At 47.5% G+C, this 25,924-nt stretch overlaps 1 protein-coding gene and 1 long non-coding RNA gene across 3 annotated transcripts in view; one reads left to right on the top strand and one right to left on the bottom strand.

The window, feature by feature from the left end:
* Positions 1-3,187: 3,187 nt before the first annotated feature.
* Positions 3,188-8,570, bottom strand: LOC119056749 (uncharacterized). Its single transcript, XR_005083940.2, has 3 exons — positions 8,340-8,570; positions 8,003-8,243; positions 3,188-5,791 (listed from the first exon to the last, which is right to left on the bottom strand). It is a non-coding gene; the product is annotated as an uncharacterized LOC119056749 (long non-coding RNA).
* The window catches only part of KCNJ15 (potassium inwardly rectifying channel subfamily J member 15), a 42,393-nt gene continuing 22,862 nt past the window's right edge, over positions 6,394-25,924 (top strand). The window contains exons 1-2 of one of the 2 annotated variants that reach the window (XM_053657803.1): positions 6,394-6,421; positions 6,623-6,753. The gene's annotated coding sequence lies outside the window, so the exon portion shown is untranslated. The other variant, XM_037155251.2, reaches the window with a different exon arrangement.

Below are 25,924 nucleotides of genomic sequence, written 5' to 3'. Positions count from 1 at the left end.
GCAAGAGGATCCGGGTGACTGGAGGTTTGCTGGAGGAGATCAGCAGCGAGGAGGGCTTGTCCAATGGGACTTGGTTTAAAAACCAAGAGATGAAAAAACATCTAAGAACATAGAAACTTCTAGAGAATTCAGCGGGAGCTATTCGCCTTCCCCTTACGAGAGGTCTTCTGTGAGCCACATAGGAGTCAATGGCCCGTTGCAAGGCCTAGGACACTTGTAAAAGCCAGGTCGCCCACAGGGAAGCTCTTCTGTCAGGTCCCTGGGGAGACCTTTACTTGGCCTCATCCCTATGACTCGTGCAGTTGGCTTCGGAAGCTCTTTTTCAAAAATTTTTATTGTTGTTGATAATTTCAAAATGTCTCAGGTCTTTTGCAGAACACAAAGCAGCCACATTCCTCACTCGAAATCATGCCCTAAAACTTGGCCTGTGGCCATGACTGTGCAACAGAAGGGGGCCCCACACTTACCACACACTTATTGACCTTTTTCACTACCCGTCTGAATCTTCAGTAAGGAAGAAATATTAAGTGGCTTATGAGTTCTGGGTCAAGGCAAATTGAGAGCAGGGAAAAGTTAATGCAGCTGTTTGGCCATATGGCACATTATGGGGAAGAGCAAAGAGGGAGAGAATGCCAGAACCGGTCACCATCCTAGTGACACTGTTTGGGGGCGAGACCGTATGTTCTTCAGAGCTGTCCCAAGAGAGTTCAGCAATCAGCCTCTGAAGCACCAGCAGTTTTGGGGACCGGGATGGCAGCATCTGTTCAATAACCATCTCAGCCCCCAAATGGGCCCGAAGACACTCCTTCGTTTCCTGCCCAGTCCGGTGCAGTGCCCACCAGGAGAGCTACTCATACTTGAACCTTTGGAGCAATTATTCTTACTGTTCCATTAAACCTTCATTGGCTTAAGTCTCCGTGCCCATCAGCCAAGTCCAGGGAAGAGCCATTCTGACAGCCCCAAACTGATACTCACAGCTCCTCTTACACCAGGAACAACTTGAATGAAGGTTTCTGCCACTTGACTCACTTAGATGTGTACAAACAGGTAAATGTGGGGATGAACATAGCATAGGCTGGTGCGAGAGAACTTCGATGAGGTACTGGTGGAGGCCCTGAGTTCCTGGCTCTGCGGACACCGGGAAAGTCACGGTCTGGCCTTCAGTGCCTCCAACAGAAACTGTAAAAACCTGGACAGGAGGAGCTCCAGTAGTTCCTTCTAAGGAAGCCTCTGGGACACTTCTCCTTGTTCTCTTTCTGAATGTAACCGTTAGTAAAAGTCTCCCTCTTTCCCGAAGCCAGGCCATGAAGAGGGAGGCAGAGTGGGAGAAAGATGCTGGGTGGGAGAAGTGAGAGCACAGGGGAGGGAGGGGCCATGAAAATGGGGGGGAGTGGAGCCAAGGACGGGGAATTTCCTTCACAGCATGGGATTGGTGGGGTTCATTCTGGGCATACTCATTTCTGATTGGTAACTCACACATCCACCTGGCAGGTAAAAATGGTAGAGAACAAATATGAGCTTCAATTTCTTAGTTTAAATATTAATAATGTTAACAAAATGTTGATGCTAATAAATGTGGACTTTATCCTGATGTTATTAAGAGAAGGGTGACTTTTTTTCTCATAAGGTCATATGAAAGCAAGTGGGACGTATGTCCTTTCATACTTAATGGAATACTCTTAAGGAGTCTACAACTGAGTGCATGTTTTTCTTGTGATTTTTGCTACGTAAACCCTGTGAGGCTGAGGTTAGAGCTACAGTGTTTAACTGTCCCAAAGGTCAGATTGCTTGGCTCTTCTAATCTTTGCTAGCATTTGTTAGGTGGCTTTTTCCTGGAATGTCTATAACCCTTCTTTGTCTTCATCCGTGGAGGCCTTGATCCCTCCTCTAGAAGCCTACCTTCAAGTTCAAGGTCAAGTTCATTGACCTTCCTGTTGACTTCTAGAATGTTCTGATCACATACCACTTATCCTGAATTATGGTCAGCTAATCACCCATCTTTCTGCTGAATTGTAACTTGCTCCAGTGCATGGACTGTGCAGTCTTCCTAATCAGCAAAGAAAAGGCACCGAATTTAGTTATTCACTGAATTCCCCCCTCATGATATCAATAGCAAAGGGTTTTTCTGTGAGTGCTAAAAGGCATCCATCCCTCTGGCACTGTGGGTGACTGACCACGTGCTCCATCAGACCACACATGTGGACCCTAAATCGAAGTCCAAATTGGTGCTGAGATTCCCAGTTATATTTTGATTGGGAACCTGATTGCATGGAGGAGGAGGGTGGGGGACATCGAGGGAGTGAGGGGCCACAGTCAGGGGGCATCCTCGTGCCAGCGGAAAGGAATCATTCCAGCCCTCACAGAATTAGCAACTGTAACCAAAGCTGTTGGTGATCAGCTCAGATTCCCTTGGGTCCCCTTCATTGTTTCTGGGTGCCCATTTCTATGCTTCCATGTGTACTACTTCTGATCACCTGAAGCCCCTACTAGCAGACCCCAAGGACTGCCTAGGACTGCGCGGATTTGCAGATGCAGAAAGCAGGCACACTTGGGAGACAGCACGCCGGTCACCCCTGCTACTCTTAGCTGAGGCTGACTGGGCCAAGAGCATGAAAGCCCAGCTCCCTGACCTAAGATGCTGTTTTCACTCCAGAATCAGTCAGGGCATGGCCTTTGCCTGAAATCACACCCTTGCTTGACTCCCTCCTTCCCCTGCTGAGCTTCCCTTATTTTCCCTCAAATTCCTCCCAGGAGCACATTTTAAATCAATTATGTTTGAATTTTTGTCTCAACATCTGCTTCTAGAACACCTACTCCAAGAGAAGATTTCAACTTTGTGACTTCCTGAGATAAGGCTCTCTCTGGACAGGCCAAAGGCAAGCAAGTCCCCACCTGGGGCCTGCAGAGTCTTATAAGGATTGAAATGGGCATCCTTCATTCGCCATAGCTCACGGACATACCAGGGAGACACTGTACTTGCCTCTGGGACAGAGATGGTGGGAGTGAACTGGAGGCGAATGACCAAACCCTGCCTGGCCTGTGGAAGCTCTTTAAGCTGGGGGGGGGGGGCTAGAGGAGGCTTTGATGATATTTTAAAAACTGACATAGCTCCCCCCAAATAGTTCTACATCTAACTCAACTTAAGTAGATTTAGTCAAAGATAAAAGTGTATTTTTATTCCCTCTCATCACACTTCAAAGTTTTTTGTCCTGATTCAAGCCAAGATGAGAATTGGATGCACTACAGTAATTTTTTTTTTTCGTTTTTGGAAATTATTCTTGGGAAATGGCTCTCTTGAAAAAGTTAGTTCTTGTAGTCTTTTCTGCCCAGGTTGCAGACATCTTTTGGGAACTTTGGGTAAAAGTCTAGACTTTAGATTTACATTCTATTTAAATTTGACACATGAAAGGATTTTGCTTTTAATTAATTGGGGAGAAAGAAAGAAAGTAAGAAAGAAAGAAAAGGAAAGAGAGAAAGGTGACTTGGTAAATAGTCATTCATGTTTGTTTTTAAGGCTATAAGATTAATAACATTGAACATGTCCAGTTAAAAAATGATTAACTGTTATTTGAAGTAATCTTATATGGTGGATTCCAGACCCTACTCTTTCGAGACAGGTTGTGAAGTAAATTTTACTCGTGGGGTGAATTAGAGATTGAATGACACATACTATTTTTCGTTAAGCTTAATTGTTTGCCTTATTTCCATTGTCATTAGCCTCAGAAATTTCCAGAAATACTTAGATCATTCAATTATTAAAAACATGTAAAATAAAGTCTGTCTTCAGTGACAGAAGTCACATACATGTCTATATAGAGGCTTATTCTAGAACTTTCCCACTCCCCTCACACGTTAACCACACATATACAATGCCTCACCTCCTTTTGTGACTTCTGTCAGGTCAACGACCTCAATATCTAATTGTTGAATATCTCCGAGTGAAAAAGAAGGAAAACAGGTGAACATCACCCACATGGAGAATACTGGCTCAACACTTAAGTTATTTCCTGTGTTCATACCAGTCCTTTGGACTCATTGTCTTCTCTCATCACTTTTAAGGCTGTTATGAATGAATGTGAGCTCTACTACGCATGGTCCTGCAAGAAATAAAACTTGCCAGAGTATTAGGCCATGGTTATAATTCATGTCGTGTATTACTTGATACTCAAAGGAATCTACACATGCATATGCATGCTCACACAATACACTAATTTGAGAGAAATGTAGCCTAATGAAAACTGCATGGCCTGAGAGTGGGAAGAGCAGCTCGGAGCCCCAACCCCCCTCTTTCCAGCCCCGTAATGTTCAGTTCATCCGTTGCCTTCTCTGGTTCTCACTTTCCCACCCTTAAAATGCAGCTGATCGTGGCTTTGGGGCCTGAGTGTCAAATTAATACATTACTAAAAGAGCTTTATAAATAGAGAACACTCAATTATCAGTTTGCTAATTAAAGGGGAAACTGCAAATATTAATTAAACCTAAGGAGATAAGAATTAAAGTTCAACTGTAACAACAAATTGTACCCTCCATTTATAATCTTTTATCAATCTACTTGGCCAGCATCTTTTTGAGGGGGTATGACGTGTCAAGTGTCCCCAAGAGACACAAGGTGACCAAGACAGGTGCAGCCAAGCTCTGAAATAGAATACATGGGACATGATAGAGTTGGGATGAGTGAAACTGTGTTTGGTGGCATTCAAACTAGAAGGGAGTACTGAGATGCAGAGTTGGATTGGGACCATATGAGGTAAGGACCTTAAAAACGACATCCTGGAGGATATGCCATTTGGGCTAAGGCCTGAGCAGTGATAATGAACCAGGCAGATGAATGAAGACCTGAGAATACTCCAGGCAGAGGAAACAGTGTGGGCATGCTATTCCAGGGAGCACAGGATCGGATTTTGAGTTCTGGGTTTTCCCTTTTTATTTTTCTCCCCCTCTGTGTTTATCGGTGTCACATGGGATTGTTAGGATGTCCTCCTTCAAGGTCCGTCTGGTGCTATGGCTTGGGAGTGAGACTTCCAGCTTTGAAAATCTGACCCTTGTGTGGCTCCTTCAGACTCTCAAGCTCTGAGCCTCTGCAGGGCCAATGTCTCTGAGGGGTCACCATCTTCTCCCAGGAATAAAAGGGAAGGACATTGGTACACTGTTCCCACTGGGGACACAGGGAAAAACAATGACTCGTGTCGGGGCTTTGAGTCAAGGGAGAGGGGAGGAGAAATGGGACAGTCTCTTGCGTTCCTCCTCAGGCCCCAGAACTTGGAGGAGGAGACATACCCTCTGCTTCCCATAAATCATGTCATCCACTCTTCCCTCCAGTTTTAAAGCAGCCGGTGCAGGTCCCTGTGTCAGGGACAGGTGAGTGTCTCATCAGCTGGCGCCTTTGTTCCCCTCCAGGTGGACCTTGGACCAGGGCAGGGGTCCTCATTGGAGAAAGCGCCTGAGGGAAGTCATCGTCTCTTCTGGAACTTACTGGGGTCTCCACGCACTCGGGGTAGAGCAGGCTGCTGACCTGCATGGGCTTGGACGGGCCTCCGGGGAGAGGACACGAAACTGCGTTCAAGGGAGGAGCTTGCAGCCTCTGTTCCCAGAGCCTGAGAGACGTCCCCTCAGACTCCTGCTTTCTGGATGGAATTCTGAGCGTTCCTCATAAAAGTCCCAGGCTCTGTGCACGGACTCTGGAAACCAGATTCTCATGCACGTGTCGGACCCCGGTTCCGAAGATCCAGCAGAGCCCAGCTCTGCCCACAGCTGTCCAACCTCTGCGTACGTTTTGGTCAAGGAAAACAGCCTACAGGAAAAATCAACATGGCCTTAAAAGCATTGAGCTAAAAACACAGTCCCCCTGGTGACCTTGTGCTCTTTTGTTCTGATGTGGGTGTTATCTGTTAATCAAAACTAAGAAGACAAGAATTACGGTTCACTGAAACAACAAATTAGACCCTCCATTTATACTCTTTTGTCAACCTACTTGACCAGCACTTTTCTGAGGGGCTATGACATGTCAAGTGTCCCTCAAGAGACACAGGGTGACCAAGACAGATGCCGTGGAGCTCTGAAATAGAACACACAGGACACAATAAAGAGCCAGGACGATTTTAGGCCATGCTGAGTGGCGTTCAAAGTAGAAGGGAAAATACAGATTTCCCCCGGAGGCAGGGATTTATGTTACTATTCATTCGGAGTGGGGAGAGCAGCCAGGGAGAGAGAACTTGGGGTGAAGGGGAATTTGTTAGGAAAAAATAATCTGGTTATTTCTTTGTAGTTTATTTAGGCAAAGAGACCTTTAAAAGACTTTGAGAAGAGTGGCTGAAGTTTCTTCAAAGATTAACTGGTATTCCTTAAAGAGGCTTTAGTGTTCTTTTATACAGGTGTCTGAAAAACTCCAAACTGGGCGTCCATTAGAATTCTCTGCTGGGCTGTAGGTTTCCTTAAGACACACAGCTGACATCAGGGACTCTTCTCTCTCTCCCCCTCCCTCTCACTTTCTCTCCTTCCCTCCCTCCCTCCTTCCCCAGCCCTCCCTCCCTCCGCCCAGTCTCTTCCAACCTCCTTCTCTCTCTCTCCAGCTCCTTCAGGTAAATCCTACTCTGACTTGTACTGACTCGTTTCTGACTGACAGGGAAGGGTGAGAGAGTCGTCTTCATTCTGAGAGATCCCAAACACCTACCCAGGGCGACCTGCAGGGACGGCTCCTTCCTTTGCCCGGACAGAGTGCACCCCCAGCCAGGAGCCAGCCTCCTCGCCAGGCAGGTAAGAGCAGAGCTGGAGCCGGCGGGGCGTGAGGGAGATATTTCTGAAATGCTTCCTTCTCAAGGTAAAAGGCGAAAAAGTGTGGTTCTTCTCAAACTCACTGGAATCATTCAGGACGTCCCAGCTTATCTGGGGGAATTTACAAGTGCTGTTTGCATGTGCAAAACGGGTTTTTTAGTTAATGATGGGGCAGGGGAAAAAGAAGTGCTTTATTCTTGCCAGTGAAACACTATCCAGATGTTGTCTCATTTTGTGTGTGTGTGTTGGGGGGTGGTAAGTGATCTCCATCAGGGATCAGGGGGAAGAGCTGCCCGACTTCCCTGTTTCAGTGTGGCTTTCTCGTGCTCTGTCGGGGAGACTCTGCTCCTGGTTGTCAGTGCTAGTCTGGTTCTCTGGGTCTCCCCCCCCCCCCCCACCACTGCTTTGTCCTTGGGCATCAGAGAAATCAGTTTAGGTTGCCGTAGGGTGAAACCTCACTGGAACATTTAAAATTCTGCTACCTACCCTTATGGGAAAAAGTTATGTAAGTTTTCCATGCTAGGTATAAAGAATGTAAACAGTCTCCACTGTGAGGACCCCAGGAGCTTGTTCAGGAACCCTGCATAATGAGCTTTCTAATCTGTGTGTAATTTCATGTGTGTTCAGACCGGTCTCAGCTAATAAATGTCACGCCGGGTGAAGTTTCTACATTGCTCCTGTGAAACAAGTTTTTTTTTTTTTATCTCCTCTCTGCACTTCCGCATCTAGCTGCCTGTAGGAAATAAGAATTCGTTGTTCAATGGATGTTTCTTGACCTCGCAATTACTTTAAGTCACAGGTTCAGAAACTCAGAACAAATGCAATATTTAACTTGGGAAAATTAAAGACCAAAGTTTGTCACACTCAATCCAAATGTTAAGGTTTTTTTCTTATCAGAAAATACCTTAATCTTAATTTTTTATCGACCTAAAGGAAGGACTTTAATTTAAACATTACAAGTGATTCTTAAAGTTATTTTTTTGAAAACTGAAAATCACAGTCACACAATCAGCTCTTTCCCCGGATCTATCCCAGTTTGTCTACTCTGGTAAATGTTTGAACAAATATGTAATGATCAACAACAGCTTTGGGTGAAAACGTCTCTCAATTTAAAATTGTCTTAAGTATCAAAAGAAAAGCGTCAAATGCCACTCTAATGCCTTTTTAAAATGCCGTCCTGTCATGAAAACTAGGACTCGGAAGACTTCCATTTGAACGGCAAAGCACTCACCGCACATACGGCTCTCCGGGCTGCTCTGTCCTGGGCTTCATTTTTGTCAGGTTTCTTCCTTCCTTAGTTGTGAACATAATAAGCGACCGTGCAGGGAGCTGCGACCCAGAGGTCCTGCGGCAAGTCCTCACAAAAGGTCGGGAAGTGGAGGAGTTTAAACAAACTGCCGGAGTCCTGTCTTGGAAATGCTCAGGAAACAACCGGGCTGCCATCTCTGCTCTGAGTTCAGCACACACACAAGCTGTTTGGGGGTTTTATAGAAATAGACCTCGTTGAATTTTGTGATTCTGGTTGCTTAAGGAAAACACATTTTTAAAAAGTCCTCCCTCCCTCTTACCAATCCTTCCTTCCTCAACAGCTGTGGTCATTTTATAGAAAGTGCTCTTTCCCTAGTTTCCCCCCTTCACACTTGTAAGCAGTGCAGGCAGCCCTGCGTGGGGGGACAGAGGGAGCGCGAGCCCCCGGCCTCCCCGCACCGGCAGTCAGTCCCCGGCAGCCAACAACAGCAGCTCTGCTGGCTGCTGCACGCCGAGCTCAGCCCTCGCCTGCAAAGAGGGACCTGGAAAGGCTGCTTGCTCTCTCTTGTCCTGGGGTGTGTGTGTGTAATTATACACCTGAATGACAATGACGTGCTTGGTGCAAGGAAAACCACCAATATGTGGCTTCAGGCAGTGAACAGAGGCAAACGTTTGGGGACTTAATCAGTAAACGTCAAGTACTTGAAATATTCCTTCCTGCCGCACCCCCTCTCACGGGCCGGAGGCTGGAGCGGCTGACTTCCTCGCACACGTGGCCTAAGAGCCTGTGCAGGCTGCCTGGCGGACCCTGCTGGGCCTCAGAGCCAACAGAACCGTCCACCGAAGGAGCCGTAGCCCTGGACAGCGGCTGAGGACGGCCCCTGGGAAGGGCTGTTTAAGGCGTATAACCCTCCCTAATCACTTCCTTCGGGCTTTCATTTATGAGTAACTCGGCTACTGTCTTTTCCCCACGACAGTTCAAGCACTTCCCACTGGAGTCAGCTGGTATCTTCAAATGTGTTGTTTTCATTCCTCTTTGAAGTAAAAAGAACTCTACTCCAAAAACAGCCAGAGAGCTATGGCAGGATTAGTGTTACCTTCTGTGCTCGCAAAGGGGAGTGCGGTGCTTTCTTTGTAAGGGGTGAGTACAGGGGGTGGGTCAGGCAGAGGTCATTAGCCATCTTTCCTCTCCCTTGCCTTTCGCCCTCCTCTCAGACAGCTCCCCTGTGCCATGGCAGGGGTTGGGGGGTGGGCTGGGTTGGGCGGCAGAACTGGGGACCTGGACGGCAGGGGAGCAACATGAACCAAGGCAGGTTCACTTGCCCTGTGCCTCTCAAGGATGCTGTGCCATTGAAGGGCACAGATTTGACCCAACACACCTGGCTCTTTGATGCCACTCAGGTAGCTTTCCCAGGGGCCAGTTTACAGACAGGGAAAGGACTTGAGGACAGAGGGGACAGCCCGGCGGTGGCACACCCTCCCACGGGACAGGCACAAAGGAAGCCTGCCCCCCACCCCCACCTTGGAAGAGAGAACAGAGGGCGTGAGAGAGAAAACCACACATAATGTTAAAAGTAAAGTTCCAGAAAAGAAGTTTTATTTGATAAGTGTTACTTGGTTGAGATGGAACAGAAAAAAAAAATGAGCAAACAGACATTCCTGTTAAAAGACAAGTCAAGAAAGTAGTTATCTGAAAGATGGTAGGTGCTCTGAAAAATGGTCTCTGGGTTCAACCCCACTTAGGGTAACACAGCTGGAGTCCATACAGGCGCTCTTCCCAGATCCCCAGGGCGTTTCAGCCAAAACAATGGTGCTGCTGATTTCATAAGGGCAGGGCCAGTGAGGCCTTTGTAGTTCGCTTCCCTGTGTCTTCACGGGTGAAGCAGCCAAGAAACCCACTGCGGCTGCTATCCGATGGGCCTCGGTGTCCACAGGCAGCCCAGCTCCGGAGTGCAGCCTGTGCTTCTAGACCTAAAAGTCTGTGCCCCTAAATTCCAGGTATTTTAGTCACGAGCCGAGATGAACCAGGGTAGCCTGATGATCACGCTCATGGTATTAGGAGACAAATGAGGAGACGAGCAAGCTGTCGATTTTGGGGGCAGCAACACACGTCGTAGGAAGCAATGACATGGGAGAGTACGTCTGTGCTACCTCAGGATGCAGTGCTTAGAGGGAAAACCAGAGGGAATTGACAACAGAATAGGTTCTGTGTTGTTCCTCCCCAAGTGCCCGAAGCTCAGATTCAGAGCAGCCCAGTCGTGCAGGATCTGTATCAAATGAGCCGTAGCCACAGAGCTGATGTCCTCTTATAAGTCCCCTCCCCCAACCCAGGGCTCCAAGTTCAGGGAAGTGACATCCTGGGCCTGTCCCTGGGACAGGGACAACAGATCCCATTAGTCCTCACAGTTAAGTGGGGTCATCCGAGGACAAAAGGGTGGGTGGGAGGAGGAACACGGCAGGCGGGGATCCGATTCTCAGGGGGCGTTGAGGCTCCGGGGAGCTGCGTTTGGGCTCCATCCACATCCCGTTTCAGTGGAAGTTGCCCTGGGTTCGAGCTGAAATTCCTGTGTGTCACCAGCACCAGAGGCTGGTCAAGGTTTTATGGAGCTTGAAGATTATGCAGTTTGGGGCCTCTCTTCAAAGGGAAATGAGTGCAAAATTATGACTGTAAAATTAAGTACAGAGCTTTGTACTTAAAAGCTTTGGTGGAGGCTGGTGTACACAGGGACCCATGCACCATGAGTTCATTACCTTCATGGCTAAGTCCACTCTGCTGTGCACCATAAAGGCCCACGCTGGTTTCTTGAAGGAACGACTGAATTAATTTATATATATTCTAGCCGCTTGCTGCTCTCCGAGTGACTCTGAGAAATAATAAGTGAATAATCATGCTTATCCATATTGAATGACCAGTGAGTGATATATCTGGAAAATTGATCTGGGAGGATAACAAGAGCATTTCTTGTTTCGTTGGCCCGTTGCCAGGAAAGGTAGATTTTTTTTTCCTGCGTGAGGCTGAATTTTTCGGTCCTAACAATGCCCCAGGGTAAGATACTATGAAATCTGTTTTTCCTGCTGCTGGGAGGAGGGTTGCTAAAGTGAATGGTACACTTTTAGCATTTGAAAAGCCCCAAGTTAAAACCTGAAGAACAAACACCGTGTCGGTTGTGAGCCTAGAACTTCAAAGGATATTAAATGCACGAGGAATATGCTTCTCCTGTAACTCGGGGATCTGTCCCAGGGAACTGTCTGTGTGAATGACAAGGAACAGCCTCCTCTTCCTGGGTCTCCACTAATGCTCTTTCCGGTCCGAGAGCAGTGGGAAGTGTCCCTTCTCTGTAAGAATGCTTGCTAACTTCATGCCTACCGGGCCTCATATTGACTCAGTCGTGTTTACGTCTGCAAATATTTGCAGATTGCTATCTTGCTCCGCCGAGGTCCTGTTTGCCAAAGAACACAAGGTCGGCTCCCTGAATCTGGCTTTCTGACTTCCTGAGTTACCCCGGGTGTCTGTTCCTACCCCTCGAGAGTCCAGTGGAAGTTTGCCTTTTGCTTTGAAACATCGTGCAGTTTGGCAGTATCTGCACTGTTCCTAACGACCACACCCCCACGTACCTGCTGGGAGGCACCGAAAATGCCAGAGCCCCGGAGCACCTGGCTGCTGTGTTTAGAATGGTCTGAATTCTAAGGCACCAGGGCCCGCCCTGACTTCTCTGTATTTTCACAAATCCAGGAGAAAAATGTGTATGTAAACAGCTCGTGAGCTCCATCACACACAGACATATATGTACATGTGGCAACGGCCACGTGGGTGCTCACTTAGCCAGAACATTCACGATGAAACCGACCATGCAGGTGTAGAGGGGATATTTCATTGTCAACAACATCACAATGCAACGGTGCTTTATTTTAAATCTTTTGTCCTGTGGAAGAAATTTGAAATCTACAATTTTCATCTCAGGGTCATAGTGAAGATTGAGGGTCCCCCCGCCAAATTGCCCTCTAGACAGGGTTTTTTAAAAGCACTGTCATAGTGACATGGGTGTTATCATCACTACTGAACAAAGGACCTCAGCCTTAGGTCACATGACTCGATTCTCAGCAATAGGCTACGGTAACCTGATTAAAAAACTCCCAGGGTTCCAGCTTCTGGCCCCACCCCCCAGGGGGCCCCAATGGGCAAATGCAGGACTGGCTCCTCTGCAAGGAGCGGGGAGGGGACAGTTCCAGTGGCAGCCCCTTAGAGGAGGGCCCTATGCCTCCTGTCTCGGGGGCCTGAGGGCAGGAGCCATTTCCCCAGCCAGGGGGCAGGCGGGGGGTTCTGAAACACGACCACGCGTGACAGTGAAGCCTCCTCTCTTCCGGGAGGTTCTGTGGACATGCCAAGGGTCCTTCAGAGGGTTTTGTGCCATTCTTGCTCTGCAAGAAGCAGGAAGGTCTGTACTCAGACAGGTTCAGGAAACCCGTCATCATCATTGTCTGTGGTTCCCTCTTGGAACTTAACAGTCACTGTCACCTTATTAAAAGTTCTGCATCTAAGACGTCCTTTAACTTTGAATTCTCAGTCGAGCGACAACGTTGGACCACAGGACGGTCTCCCCCTCCACCTATCTCCTTACAACTGCCACTCACTCCTCTGGCTAGTATTTCATCCAGCTCCGTGGAGGATACTTTTGTAGACAATGACTGGTGTGGGTGACAAGATGTCATGTGCTCTGAGGAAGGACATGTGATGATGTCCACGCTCCACTCGGCTGTGAGCTGGCCTTTGTGCCCTAGCTATCCCTGAAGGTGACTGGCCAGCCTCTGGAATTGAGAAGTGGCCACAGACGGTTAGCTTCCCAAATTTATTGACTTTTTGTTTGTTTTTCCTTTAAATCTATCTTATTCCAAGAAAGGATTAGGTGAATTTACAAAGACCTATCCAGATACTGGCACACAAACAGAATGCACATTAAAAGTCACACAAATATAACGCAAATTAAAAGAAAGATAAGGTTAGGCCTCAAAGAGGTAATTTGATAAAGATCATTGGCTTATATAATTTTAATCTATTTTCAAGAATCACAAATGAAATGCACACAGACCCACAGGGGCAGAATCTTACTTGTGACTTCGGAATTGAATGCAGGTTTTAAATACGCTTCCTATTTGAAGCTGGAGTTGTAGGCACTCCCCAGAATCTCCTGTTACGTGTACCACCTGTTACGAAAGACAGCACCCATTCTGCCTCTCAGGATCAGTTTGTTTTCTCTCCATCACTATGTGTATAATTTAATTGTCCCTAAGTGACATTATAAACTTCTCCATCAGCTTAGCCTCACTCCTACCACCAGCACCAGGGAAACAGCAATGTCCTGGCAGCCTGGGCTGGGATCCGTCCCCAGATGTCCCTCCCCGTCCTGACCTGCCAGGCCTAGGCTGGGAGCCTTCCACAGAACTCCCTTGCTGTCTTGGAGGCAGCTGGTTCATCCCACCTGGCTCTGCTTCACAATGGTCTGTCCATTTCTCTCTGTGCACTTCTGGGTTGCGAGCTCAGTGATAATAGAGATTCTACACGATTCTACCGCTTTGTTCCACAAGCTGGGCCCCAGCAATCCCGCAGGCCGTGCTTGTCAATCAACATGCATTAACGAGAAGGCGCAATTTTTTATAGCTACGTCTTCAATTGAATCATGACCTAATTCCATCCTATCCTGCAAACACACAACATAGAACATCCCATCTGAAGTGTTTTGAAAATTACGTATATCTGAACACTCCTAACGGGTGCATTTTCTCCCTTGGCGAACATTACAGAGTGATAGATTGGCTGCTAGGGCTGCTTCCATGAGGTGATCGAGGAGGGAGACATATTTTTATGAGTGAGAAGAAATAGGGCACCACGTAGCTACAATGTAGTGGTTGTGTAAACCCCATAGAGGGAAAATAGGAGACACGCAGAGGATTCTGGAAGGAAGCAAATTGAAATAAAACAGAGAAGTGAATGCTGAGCCAGCAGGGTTTCCGTGTGGGCGTGTGCATTCGAAGTTCGATCCTGCGGAAGAAAACAAGGGGAAGGACAGAGAGGAGGAATGGCTGCAGCCCTGGGGGGGGAGGGGGAGGGGTAGGGGAGGGGGGTCCAGGGTGTGGCCCTTCCAGGGGCCGGGGAGGCCCATCACTTCTGTCCCCTGTGGCTGCTCTGCTGAGACACGGTCTACATCAGCGTACCTGCGGCTGTAAATGTGTCTGGCTCTCAGTGTGTTTGACATTTTAAGTTGAGAATTTTCTAAGATTTGCCCATTTTAAAGGTGAAATATTATAGGACTAAAACTCACAGGGGCCACTTTGCTGTGATTACAATCACGTGCGTTTCATTCCTCCTGGGAGCAGCCTAACCCAGCTCTCTGGTGCTCCTGAGTCGAAGGCGGCATGGGGTATGCGTATCCAAACGCAAAGTTTATAATTACAGATATTAACTTGTCTGGTCTAATATCCTGCAAACTTTGTCTAAACTATGTTTTTGCACAGCACTTTGTTTAGTTTTCAAAATCTGAAGAAAAAAAAACGGTCTATGACTTACTAGCCCCAGGGTTGGTAGAAATGTATATTTAATGATTTTTTAAAAATCAACTCTCATGAGAATTTGAATAGTTACCTTCTAACCCTCGGTAATTTCCAGAAGATAATGAGCAGAGAAGACCAGGCATGGATGGAAACAGAACAGGAGACATAGTGAAAAAACAAACACTTTAGCACAGGAATGGCTCTGGAGAGCATGAGGAGGGTGATGTGAGGTCTTCACAGAGGGCTGGGGGCAGCCAAGGAGGAAAGACCAGATCCATTCAGGACACTCAGGAGAGGCACGGGGGTATCCTAGAGTACCTTGGAAAACCGGCGAGACTTCGAAAGTTGTCCTGGGGAGGAGAAGCCGTCAGCGGTCAGGAGAACGCGGGAAGGAGGGCACGCCGGGGGACAAGCGCGGGACTGGGGTGCACAGGGGGGTTGAGTGTGCTGTGGGGACAGAGCCTCGGACGCAGGGCGAGGGCTGTGAGAAGGCCTGTGGCCACACCGCTGAGTGCTCACTGCAGGCCCGCTCTTTCCAGCTGCTCCTTAATCCACACAACAATCCCCTACCCCGTAGGCTTTCTGGTTCAGAGATGAGGAAAGCCGGGTGCAGAGGCAATTAACTTGATTGCAGTCTCAGGCTTCCAAAGGGGTGAAGCTGGGCTTTGAAGTGAGGTCATTGGTCTCTGAGGGCCACACCCTTCTGTGTTGCACCTTGGGAGGTGAGATGCAAGGATAGGCTGCCTGGGAAGGAGTGTTGGGGGTTCACTGAAGGTTGTGGGCACTTTGGGTTCTGAGTTGCTCTTCGGACATCAGTCTGACAGTGTCAGCCAAGGCGCCTGTGGGGTTTGTATTTTCAGAGGCTGGGTCAAAGGGACGAAGAGGTGCAGCAAAGCAGAGGCAGTAGGAAGGGAAAGGGACACACTGTTCGAGCAGCATCGAGATGGTAGAACCTCTGGGCAGCTGGCACTGGGTTAGTGGGGAGAGAAGGAAGTAAAGATGGATAGATGGGTGGAGGATCCGGGATGCGGGCGTTTGGAGCCCGAGCTCCGGAGAAGTGACGGGATTTAGGAGAGTAATCCGAGCTCAGTTTCGGGCAAGTCTGGGTCAGTTCGGTCAGTTCTGGGTGGTCCTGCAGGGGAGATGTCCGGGGGGGGGGGGGTGTGCTGAAACACAGATGAGCTGTGAAGGGATGGGATGACCCTCATGTCTTATCCGGGAAGGGTCATGAGGGTCAGATGGAGGATGCCAAGAGGGAGCGTGAAGAGAGATAAAAGGATGAGTGAAGGCCACAGAGGGACACAGCTGTGGGGACAAGGGAGGGGGAAGAGGCAACGCCCACTGAGCAGAAAGAAAAATGGATCCTCAGAGAAGCAGACAGAGGCCAAAGAGCCTTCTAACCCAGCAGCAGCTGACAGTGGGAGTTCTCTGAACAAGAGGTGATTACCAAGGGGACCACCCTGGACTCACGAGTCGGAGGAGGGAAGACGCGTGTTTGGAGTGGGAGGGAAGAAGCTGTGGAGAGTCCAAAGGCGGCACCAGGAAAGATGGGGGAGGGGGGCCTGGGAGCCCCCTCCAAACTCATTCTTCCAACGAAAAGTCCGAAGGATCAAGAGATTAGTGTTCAACCTAATCACTAATTAGGAGTCAGAGTCCCAGAGGTCAGGAGAAAGGCTCCTTCTAAGCCTGTTTGTCACTAATGTCTCTTTTTCTTTATTTCTTATTCTAAGTGTGGCTAATCCATTCCTTCCTCCCTTAAGGCCAATCAAGTTATTCAATAAATTAACATTTACCATGATTTTAAAAGTATGTGCTCAGCAGGGAGAAGAGTGTACATGTGTTTCTGAAGGAACATTCCAGCAACTCAGACCTCTTGGGAACAGGGTGCATACCTGGATTTTACAAGCTACCTGCTTCAGTGTTCTGAGTAGCTCTGGATTAACTACAAGCCCGTTCTTGAATGTGTTTCCACAAAACAGGGGGACCTAGCACAGTGCCCAAATTTGCTAATTACAGCAATGATTAAAGCAAGACTTTTCATTCTTTCATAAGCTCGGCAACCTTTTGAACACAAACACAGCATCTGACAAAGACAGCCTCCAATGAGGGGTGAATGAGCGGACAACGCCGGCTCCCTCCGAACAATTCGTGGCTGCTGGCTTCGTGCTGACAGACTGAAGTTTGTTTTGCTGAGACTGTCCTGTGGTTTGTCGGTGCTATACGGCAACTAAGTTAAACTTCAGCCAAACTGAAGGGCTACGGCGTAGTCTTTTTGCAAAATGTGGAGGTGGGTTATAAGAATTGCAGCCTTCATTTCCTTAGCAAAAAAATTACTTTTTGGAAATTTCTGGATAAGAGAATATAAATATCTGCTAAGAATTCTTGAAGCCCAACGGGGGGGGGGGGAAGGATGAAAGGGCAGTGAGAAAAAGCCCCTGACTGGTAGTTTTGGAACCTGACCTTCCCGGATGTGATTTCCAGGTGCACACACTCCTCAAAGAGCGCCTTGCACAGCCGTAGCACCCTTGGGTGAGGCACATTGACGTGCTGAGCCTCAGGGTCTTAGCACACGGGGAGATTGTGGGAAAAAATTCAGCAGAGGCAGGTCCTGTCTTTCTCCACCACAGGCCTGCACCCTTGCCACCATCTCTCCCAGCCCAAGGTGAACGCAGGCTTGTCCTTAAGGCAGCCGACGGGGAGGATAAAAAAGGGTCAGACTTAGAAGTGAGAGTTGCGGGTCAGGCTCACTCACAGGTGGGGTGCCACTCCTGCAAGTCACCTAACGTCTTAGTTTCTCATCTGTAAACTTGGAGAAGGTCCACCGGCAGGCACACCAGGAGAGTTAAATGAAATGACTTCCGTGACAAGGTTGGGGAAGCTGCTCCTGTCTTGTACAAATCCGTAGGGAACAAGGATTCTCAAAAACGACCCAAAATGATTCGACTTTCTATTTTTATGAAGTTCCATTTAAAACAAAACAACTTTATAAAGGAACACGGAATTCCACAATCTAAGTCACCACCCTTACAAAAATGTTAAAGTAACTTTTTAATTTTTTTTAACTTATAAAAGGGATTATGCCCCTGAGCTAGCGACTCAAACTTCGATGAACAACAGTTTGGGCTGGGAGAGCTCATTTCCTGGGTTTGCCTCTGGAAATGTCTGCTATCCTCCATGTAGACTGAATCAGGCATTAACCTTGTGATTGTTTTGGGGGGTCCTCCGCTCTTTCCCGTTGAAAATACGTAGGAGCATTGCAACGATAACTCTCTCCTCGGTTTTATAAGGCGAGGAGAGTGACAAAGAGAAAGGCTATGAACTTGGCATACAAGTGAACCATGCTCTGGAATTCGGGTGGGTCTAGGAAAAAGTACAGACTCCACTGGAAAACATATAAGGGTGTGGGAGAAATCCCCGTAAACTATAAACTGAGAACACACTGCGCAGGCTGGTATGGAGAGAAACCGCGGTGCTCTCTGAAATCAGAGAAGAGGGACAGAGGGCAAATTTGGCACCAGGTGTCCTGGGACTTGGGGATGTTGACAATTAGTAGCAGGCTAAACTGGATCTAAGGAACCTCATTAGCATAAGCATCTCCCTGGGCTTCCGGGAGCGGTGTGTTAGAAAACCCGCTGCGGCCAAGGTTCTCCATCACTTGACCTCAGTTACCCACACTCCTCTCCCTCCTCCCTGCTGTTCTGGGTTCGTCCCCACCTCGCTGCCTTTGCCTGTGTGGTCTCTTTCCTGGAAGCCTCCCTTTCTTTCCTTTCCCTTTCAGAGTCTCATTATCCGCCCTCAAGCCCCCTGGAGGTCTGTCAGGCTCAGCTTTCCCTACCCGCCCCCCCCTGCCCCCCCCCCCCCCCCCCGCCCCCAGCCTGACCACTTCCTCACTTCCCGAATTCCATTTCTCCAGGCTGAACCAAACCCATCCCCTGTCTGTGCCACGAAGAACTTATCTACCGTGTCCCCAAGTGAACAGGTATTCAGTGGGGTGCCACCTCCCTCCCTGATCAGAGGACAAGCCCTTGGGCAGCTGAGGGCATGTGGCGTGTGGCTGAGTGAGAGCCGGCCACCCTTGGGTTTTGTTTTGCACTTGGAGTTGGGTGCTTCGGACTCACCGCTTCCCCGTCTAACGCGCAAGGCGAGCTTTCTTATCTCCCTTCTCCCAAAGGAGGACACTGAAAACCAGGGAGGCGAAATCACCTGTCCCAAGTCACCGGCTTGGTGACTTGGGTGGATCTCGATACCAGCTCTCTGACGTTTCAGGAACCCGCCCCCCACAGCTGTAACCAGAAGACCTGAGATTTGAACCCGCATCTCTGTGTCTGGCCCCCAACTCTTACTTTCTACTATAGCGCAGCGCTTCCCCCATCACCCAAGTGCTCAAGATGAAGTTGAGCGCGGGATAGTATTAAATGAATATGCAGTGATTCATCCCATTTCGTCAAAGCCCAGAGAATATGACAACAAGCAGAAACACCTAACCAGAGCAGCAATACTCTTTCTCCCTCTCTCTGCCTAAAGTCTGAATATATTTAAAAAGCACCATATATGCCTAGGTATTATTTCTCAATATTTTATTTTTATTTTTGGAGCAGTTTTAGGTTTGCACCAAAATTGATAGAAAGGTACAGGAATTTCCAGAGATCCCCTGACCTGCCCCACAGGTACAGCCTCCTCCACTCTCAACATCACACCAGAGTGGAGAGTGGGACATCTTTTTTTTTTTTAAGCAAGAATGAATCTGCATGGACACGTTATAATCACCCAGAGCCCATAGTTTACATTCGGTTCCCTCCTGGTGTTGCATATTTTATGGGTTCGGACAACTGTACAGTGACATGTACCCACCATACAGTTTTGTACGGAGTAGTCCCATTGCCCTAACACTCCTCTGTGCTCTCCCTTCTTCATCCCTCCCTCCATCCCTGGCAACCAGGGACTTTTTCTATCCCCCAGTTTTGTCTTTTCCAGAATGTTGTGTAGCTGGAATTGTACAGTAAGTAGCCCTTTCAGATTGGCTTCTTCTGCCTAGTGATAGGTGTTGATGTTTTCCCATGTCCGTCCATGACCTGATGGCTCATTCTTCCCGCGTATTTATGTCAGGACCAAGACAGCCCTCAATCCCCCTTCTCTGTTTTATGGGAATAGACTATAAAAGTTTACATGCATGTTCATGTTCAAGTGTGTAACTGTGTTTCACCTGGGTCACATACACTTCCACATGTGCCACACGCATCATAAGCTTTTTAAATGTGGCAGGTTTGTTTATGGCTCGATTTCTCCAATAGCCAAAGACTTCTCTGGGCGGCAGGCCTGCTCCCAGCTGCAGAGCCAGGCCTCTGGGCACCAGAAAGCATCGGGGGTCTTAGCCGAAGGAACCTTTCCTTTCCCAGTCCTCCTAGTGGCAAAGACCACCCAGAGGGAGCGTGAGACGCCCTTGAGACTTTGTAGCACGTATAGGAGCTTGTCCTTCAGCCACCCCTGCGGCTCCTTCCCAGGACTGGGTAGAATCCAACGAGGAAAAGATGAACCGAAACTCAGGGGGAAGCAATACAGCTGAAGGGTCTCACAGCTGGGAAACAGAGAGAAGAGGCCTGAGTGGAAAGAAACATGCGATCAGCTAATACGTGCGAGTGTAGGAAAGGCGTAGGTGTGCACTTTCCCTAAACTACTGACACTTCTTCCATGACCTCTCTCATTTGAGGGGCGACCCTACAAGGAAAATCCTTGGGAACTGAGCTGAGTGGCATTTTAGTCATTTTCTGACCGAAAGCGGTGACCCTGTGCACTGTTCTACTGGTGCCGTATGATGCACCAAGCCCTGCCTGCCGGGCAGGGTCTGTGTGGTTCCGTGTGGGTGGCCTGCATCCTGGGCAGAGGTCGCAGGAAGAGATGTCTGTAGAAACGCACCAGCAGGCCATTGGAAGCAGGGTGCAGGAGACCCGCCCGATGGCCTGAGAGGTTTCTAGGTTGTTCCCATTCGTTTGTGTGTTTTTATTTTCCAGGGTTAGAGTCAGGCGGTTAGGGTTAAGGTTAAGGGTTACAGTTTCAGGGTTTAGGGGTTAGAGCAAGGGTTAAATTCTGGGGTCTAGTTTAGTGTTAGTGTTAGGCTCAGGGTTAGTACTGGGGGTTTGGATTAGGGTTAGTGTTACTTTTATAGTTAGGATTGAGTTAGGTTTAGGGTTGGAGATAGGTTTGGGTTAGGGTTAGGGTTAGGGGTCTATGTTTTTTTTAAATGAAATTTACTGGGGTAATGTTGTTTAATAACATTATATACGTTTCAGGTATACAACATCTATATGTTACATTGGGTGCTTGCCACCCAACGTCTAGTCTCCTTCCACCGCTGTATATTTGACCCCTCTACACTCTTCATCATCCCCTTCACCCCCTTCCCTTCTGGTAACCACCATACTGTTGTCTGTGTCTAAGAGGCTGTTTGTTTGTTTGTTGCTTTCTCTTTTATATCCTACATGAGTGAAACCATATGGTTCTTGTCCTTTTCTGCCTGACTTCTTTCATTTAGCGTGATACTGCTATGAAGCTACACTAACCCGTTGTTTATAATGATTACCCACCACAAGGGGCTGCTTAGCAGCCCGGAGTTTTGGAAACAGACTGTGAAGCCTGTGGGCCAGCACCCAGCCGGGCCATGACAGACCGCGTGAGGACCACGACAGCTCTGAGAACTACTGCAGCGTGGGGTCTGTCAGATGGTCCCCTCTGGGGAGAATGTGAGAGCAGGAAAGAACTCCTGGCGTCCCCAGGCACCTCGGAAGAAGGATAGCATGCTGTGCTGCCTTCTAGGCCTGGGTGGTGGTTCTGCATAGCGGTGTTTGTTGCCAAATAGCTGTTAAAAAACCTGGGGTTATATCAGGTATGAATACCTTTTGAAGGAGGGGACTGCCTTTCCCCCATAAAAACCCAAGTGCTGTGCTGCAGGCCCTGGAGGCTCAGGGACCTCTGTCCTTGGAGGTGGGGGAGGGATGTTGGCAAGTCCAGCTCCGACTCCGGGGGGGGGGGGGGTGGGGGGGGGTGGGTGGAGGGCGTGTTCTTGCCCATTCTCTCAGCTGTCAGTCACAGAAGCACTGGCCTATAGGTGTGGGCCCCACACGCCCTCCCAACAGCCCAGGCTTCCTCCTTTAGAGCCAAGCCCCTTCCTCATTTCCCCAGATCTCTGGGCTCTTCAGCTGGGCTGGACTGCAACACCTGGACTTGATATAAGACCCCCAGAGTGTTGGCCACTGATCAACTAGGAAAGGGAGCATAAACCACCCAAACCTCGAAGGGCCTGAGACTTTCTAGAAGGTTCAGCCAAAAAGATTCATTTTGATCTCAGACATAACTCCTTTCCTGTTCTTCACTCTTCTTATTTTTAATGAATGTATATTGTACTGATTTGAAGAAAACTCCTACTTGTGAAACTGCTTAAAAAGCATCAAGCAGTACTCAGTGAGACTGCAAATAAAATATGCTACAAACTTTGTAAGGAGAACAAGTGATTAGCGCTTGTACCCAAACTGTAAGGACTGAAACCTCAGTTTATTTGCATAAGCAAAGCTTTGAGTATAAAACTAATAACAATGCCTCAAACAAACTTCTAAAAATAGCCATTATCTGTTCATTCAGATTAAATTTATAAATAAATAACTTGTTGAATTAGTGCAGAGTGTTGAGTGTTATAGACCTTGATCTCCATGACAAGCTGTATAACAAGTTCACTCTCTGAAAAAGCACAGATACTTGGGCTTACTTCCTTCAAGATTTTGCATAGTGTTATAAATCTCGTTGCATATGAGAAGTGATACGATCCTTAAATTATTAAAGGACAGCCGATGACTGTTAATCTTTCCTGACTGTCTGTCAACCACACTTTATCTTAGGGTTTCAGCATCTACCCAAGGCCTGATTAACTCTTACAATTTTTGAGAGTGGTAGGAGAGATCCCACTTATATTGCTCTAAATTGATCTTAGCTCTGTGAGGTGAGGCATATTTATTTAAGTTTTTAATATTCCTATCTACAATCATCTTAATACTTGAAAAACTCTCCTTCCTTTCCTTCCTTCCTTCCTTCCTTCCTTTCTCCCTCCCTTCCTTCCATTCTTTCTTTTTTTATATGCTTTAACCAGTACCTCTCCCTTTTCTCCCAAAATCCACAAAGCAATTTCCCCAGCTTGTAAATATGAGAACCTATTCATCTCTAATCATTCTGGCTGATCTATTTCAATGTTCTATCAGTGACCTGTCAATTATGCTATTCAATTACCCATGACACTTGAGATTGCTGCCACCCAAATTTACATTGTGCATTTTCACAGGACAATGTATTTTAAAACCAGGTTGGTTCATAAAACTGAGGACTTTGTGCACACCAACCTAACCAAGTTGCATTATCCCTCAGCTGAGTTTTGAACATCAACAGTTAAACGTTCGATGTAAATGTTAAAGGATAAATTAACTTTCAGAATTTCATGTGCTCGCTAACGTTCACCATGGACCATGATGGAACAGAACGTTGAGGTCATTTTGTCCAACCCCCTCATTTTACAGATGAGGAAAACCGGACTAATTGATACCTAGTGATGCTAAATTACAGCTCTTCTAAAACTAGACAGCCGAGTTAGTAGGCTTCTTAATGTGCCCAATGACTACATAGACTCCATGAGCTGATGAGTGTGCCATGACCTTGAGCGTTTATATTCTGTGGTTTTCAATTGTTGATGTTTCTAATGTGGTATTTGTGATCCCCAGTCCTGGTCACCTACTACCCTGGAGGCCTTGTCAATCTCCAGCTCCAGGCAGCCCACCTCTTCCTTGCTCCAGCAGGGTTCCCAGGCTGCCCAGCCTTGGCAAAGTGAGGACAGGTGTACCCGAAGGTACCAGTTCATATCTGGGAGCCTGTGAAGGGCCCTCAAAGCTGGTTAAACTCCTTTCTTCATTTCTTATTGCCTCCCCTACATGCTTCCCCAGCCCTAACTCAGGTTTGTTTTACATCCTTCAGCCTCCTTCCTCTTACACCAAAGGACCACCATTTCCTGGACTGAGCAGTTTCTGAATTTTCATCCTCTACTGCTCAAAGTTTTCCCACAACTTTTTTTCTCTTTCTTCTCCTTCCCCACAACAGGAACGCAAGCTTCATGACAGCAAGCACTTTGATTGAACTGTCAACTTCCCAGTGATTGGCACAGTCTGGGCGATAGTAGGTGTTCAATAAATACATGTGCAATAAACACATCTCTTCTCCTTCCCTCCTGTCTTACGCAAATAGGCATCACTTTCCTTTCAAGGACTTACCTCCCTGCGAGACTCAGTGCCTCCTTGTCCACCCTCAGACCTTTGACCTCTACATCCTGTCCCCTTTCTTGAAATCTTGCCTCCTTAGTTGTCCACTCTGATGAATTTACATGCCTTTCAACCATCTGGCTGCTCTCTCTCCAGCTTCCTTGCTAGAAAGTCTTTTCTCCTTCTCTCCAACTATCTGCTTTCCGCTGCTTTCCTCTCTTGCTATTTTTCTATAATGTAAATCTCTTTGACTCATATTTGGTCAACTTCTACTTCTTGTGCGGCAACTTCCAAATCTCCATCGCCACCCCCAAATTTACTTCCTAAAACAGCCACCTCAAAGCAGGTAGGCTCAGACTCAGTGTCATCACAATGCCTTCAACACCCTCTGCTTTTCGTTCCAGTCTTCCTCTTCATTGAGTCCCCAAACCCAAGAGTTCTCTCAGTACCAGTTCCCCCATCACCACTTCACATCTAACAGGGGCATGGATTATACCTGGTGGTAAACCCAGGTGGAGATACTCCCAAGTTCATGTGTTACTTGGATGAATTCAGAAGCCTCCTAAGTTATCTCTCTATAGCTACTCTCCTTGTCTCAGTCTGGTTAGCAGAGCCTGGCTTCTTCTTCCTGTTGAAAGATCACATTTTCAATTTTATTTCCAGGGCTGTTTAAAATCAATTGCTAGTCAAGCTTTCAATCCAGACTCACACTAACTTTCTTGAGGTACTGCAGAGACTCTCAACCATGGATATACCTTAGGAGCAAATGGGGAGCTTTGAAAAAGTACCAAAACTCAGGCTCCTACTCATATATACCTCTCCTTGCCCCAACTGGCAATTCCAATTCAATTGGCCATAGCATTTGGATGTTTTACAGCCACCCAGGTTTCTAACATGCAGCCAGGATTGAGGATCATTGATGTATGCTCTGACCCCATCAAATGAGAGGATTCAGGGAAGTACTTTACCACCACTCCATACTTTTGTGCGGGCAATTCCTCTTGTAAGCATTTGTCCTTCCCCTATTTCTTCTTCCCAAATTCTTGAAAACTTTTGTGATTCTTCCAGTTGGAAAGAACTGACTCTCCTCCTGGAATTCCTTAATATGTTTCCATATATCACATTCATACATGTGAGCTGAGAAGACTGTTATATACAGAAATATAAAGTAGAATGAGACACGGTCCCTGCCTTTACACAGCACACGCTCTTGCAGAATGAGAGAAGGCATGAAGCAATGATTATCATTAAGTTTCATGCTAAAAAGTATAGAAGTGTGCATGATATAGTGTTTAGATATGAGGGACTCTCTTTTGTTTAGTAAATAGCAGTTTGTGTATATGCCATGTCTTCTACTGGATGGTGTATTTTTGAGGGCCAGGACCATGCACCATTCGCCTTTGTGTCTTTTGAAGACCATGTCTTTCTTACAATGGTATTAAATGTTTGCTGAACAAGTGACCGAGTGAGTGAATGGATGGCGTGTTGGAGATTGGTAGTCACTGGGGGAGAGTGGCCCTCCAGGGAACCAGAGCCATAGGGCAGTGTCTGGCCAGGGCAGAGGGTGTCTCACCAGAGGTCCAAGACCCATGTCATCCTTTGCAGTTCCCAGTTCTGTGTGAGTTTATAATCTCCCCCACCATCGTTCCACATTTTTTGACTGGTAATAAGAATAGCATATGAGAAACTAGGCCCAATGTCTCATGATTGAAAGGCGGTAACAGGTCTGTTTAAAATTAACTTAACTCCTTTGGTTTTAATAAACAAATCCTAGAGATCAAGTGGGTTGGTGTGATGTCTGATGGGAAGAACAACTAGGGGCACGAGGATTAGGAGAAATATCTGCCTACCCAGCAGAGCCCAGGCTTCCCTCTGTCCCTCTGCACTGTGCCACGATCTTCAAGTTAAGCCCATGAGCATCTTACAGATGTTGCCAAGACAGCTGATGAAATGGCAACCAAATGAATGAAGACACATAGGACCAATGAGCCAGTATCCATGTGAAAATAATTGTGCTTCTCCAGTGGGAACCTTTAATCTTTCCAGTAACTACAGGTATGATTAATCATTCC

This window comes from Artibeus jamaicensis, unplaced genomic scaffold (assembly GCF_021234435.1).
Source record: "Artibeus jamaicensis isolate MK-2021 breed Jamaican fruit bat unplaced genomic scaffold, CSHL_Jam_final scaffold_474, whole genome shotgun sequence".
Classification (NCBI taxonomy): Eukaryota; Metazoa; Chordata; class Mammalia; order Chiroptera; family Phyllostomidae; genus Artibeus; species Artibeus jamaicensis.
This window is presented reverse-complemented; position numbering and strand designations above follow the sequence as displayed.